Raw genomic sequence first — 2,500 nt, 5'->3', positions numbered from 1 at the left:
TGTAGGCGAGGCTAAGGATGGCTTGCCTTGCCTTGCCTTGCATTGGCATGCCATGCCCAAGTTGTGGCCTACACCAAGCCATTCAAGCCATGCGTTGCCTTACCTTGGAATTGCTCATCATCCAATGCATTCCGAGAAAGTGAGTGTAGGCGAGGCTAAGGATGGCTTGCCTCGCCTTGCCTTGGCATGCCGTGCCCATGATGTGGCCTTGACCAAGCCATTCAAGCCATGCGTTGCCTTCGCCTTGGCATGCCGTGGCCTTGCCTCGCCATGCGATGCATTCCGACAAAGTGACGCGAAGCGGAAGCCTATCATGGCGTAAAAATGTCGACAAAATTTTTCGACATTTGAATAATGGGGTTTGACAAGGTTTGAAAAATTCAATACAAATGGTAGGCTTGAATGTCGACAAAGTGACGCGAAGCGGAAGCCTACCACGGCGTAAAAATGTCGACAGAATTTTTCGGACCTTGTCCTGCCATGGGCTGCGCGCAGCATGCCGGCAGCCTGTGCGCAGCGTGCGCACAGCATGTCGGCAGCGTGCGCGCTGCTGAGACTGTCGACAGAAATTTTCGAAACTTGTCCTGCCATGCGCGCGCGCAGCGTGCGCACAGCATGCCGGCAGCGTGCGCGCACCATGCCGGCAGCGTGCGCGCACCATGCCGGCAGCGTGCGCGCACCATGCCGGCAGCGTGCGCGCAGCTTGCGCGCAGCGTGCTGATTCTGTCGACAGTGAGGCTAGCGAAACTTGTCCTGCCATGGCGTGCGCGCAGCCTGTGCGCGCAGCTTGCGCATCTGTCGACAGTGAGGCTAGCGAACTTGTCCTGCCATGGCATGCGCTGTGCGCAGCCTGTGCGCAGCGTGCACGCAGCTTGCGCATCTGTCGACAGTGAGGCTAGCGAAACTTGTCCTGCCATGGCATGCGCGGCGCCTGCGCGCAGCCTGCGCGCAGCATGCGCACAACATGCGCACAGGCTGTGCGCAGCGTGCGCGGAGCTTGCGCGCAGCTTGCGCATCTGTCGACAGTGAGGCTAGCGAAACTTGTCCTGCCATGGCATGCGCGCAGCGTGCGCGCAGTCTGTGCGCAGCATGCGCGCAGCCTGTGCGCAGCGTGCGCGCAGCTTGCGCATCTGTAGACAGTGAGGCTAGCAAAACTTGTCCTGCCATGGCATGCGCGCAGTCTGCGCGCAGCATGCGCGCAGCATGTGCGCAGCATGCCGGCAGCATGGTTCCAGGTTTTTTCAAATGTCGACAGAATTTTTCAAATCTTGTCAAACCCCGTTTTTATTGAAATTTCCTCGCACAATAAGCTCCCCATAAGTAGTCTATGATTTTTAGGACCTTCTCCAACTTACAAAACTAAAAAATTCCTCCCGGATTTGTTTTAATGATTTTTTCAATTTTACGACTTCTAAAACTAATAAAAAATACTTCCCGACTTCAAAAATTTATGAAACTTTTTCCCATCATAGATTGCATGTTTCTTAGTATCCCTGCAAAAAATCACGTCCAAATACCTTGTATTGAATTATTTAGAGCCCATTATGACTCCTCGCGCATAGGTGATGTCTCTTCCTGTCAAAGGGCTAAATGCATAAAATGCTATATAGGGGGGTGTGTGTTGCCTGCATATGCATGGCAGCCCATGCCTTCCTAGCTGCAGCCCCCTTCCCCCACGCCACACCCATGTCATGTTGCCTCGATATGTTGCCTCGGTATTATGGGTTTGGTGTCGGGGTCGGGGGGCTGCCACCCATGGCGGTGGTGGCCGGAATCCGGCCGCCGCCACCACGCCGCCGCCATGGGTGAGGGAGGAAAAAAAAGGCGTGGAAAGTTGCGAAATGGGGTTGTCTAGGCTATTTTTTGGCATGGGAGAGCATGGAGTGCTAGGAACTCCTTCTCAAATGCACGGGCATGTCGACCACAACCTCATTTCGCAACAACAACCACCCGTGTGGGGTGGCGGTGGGTGGATAGTCGCGGATTGGGGCTTGCCAAGCCAATGTTTTCAAAAAATTTCATCAAAATTAAAAACAAATGTTTTGTTGCCTTCGGATTTGTGGGCGAGCGGCGAGTCGGAGTGGAGCCGGTAAAGTTTAACCTCGGTGTGCACGGTTGTTTTTAGAAACTCAATCCAATGCCGGGGACGTTGAAAGTGACGCTCTTATGAGTTGCAAACCCGCAAGATTTAAAGAACCTTTTCAAAACAATTTCAAACCAACAAGATTTAAAAACAGAAATTTTCATCAAAATGAAAAACAAATGTTTTGTTGCCTTCGGACTAGTGGGCGAGCGGCGAGTCGGAGTGGAGCCGGTAAAGTTTAACCTCGGTGTGCACGGTTGTTTTTAGAAACTCAATCCAATGCCGGGGACGTTGAAAGTGACGCTCTTATGAGTTGCAAACCCACTAGATTTAAAGAACCTTTTCAAAACAATTTCAAACCAACAAAATTAAAAACAAATGTTTCGTTGCAAACAAATTGTGGGCGAGCGGCGAGTC

This window comes from Prunus avium, unplaced genomic scaffold (assembly GCF_965620075.1).
Source record: "Prunus avium unplaced genomic scaffold, drPruAviu1.hap1.1 HAP1_SCAFFOLD_38, whole genome shotgun sequence".
In the NCBI taxonomy this organism is placed as follows: Eukaryota; Viridiplantae; Streptophyta; class Magnoliopsida; order Rosales; family Rosaceae; genus Prunus; species Prunus avium.
This window is presented reverse-complemented; position numbering follows the sequence as displayed.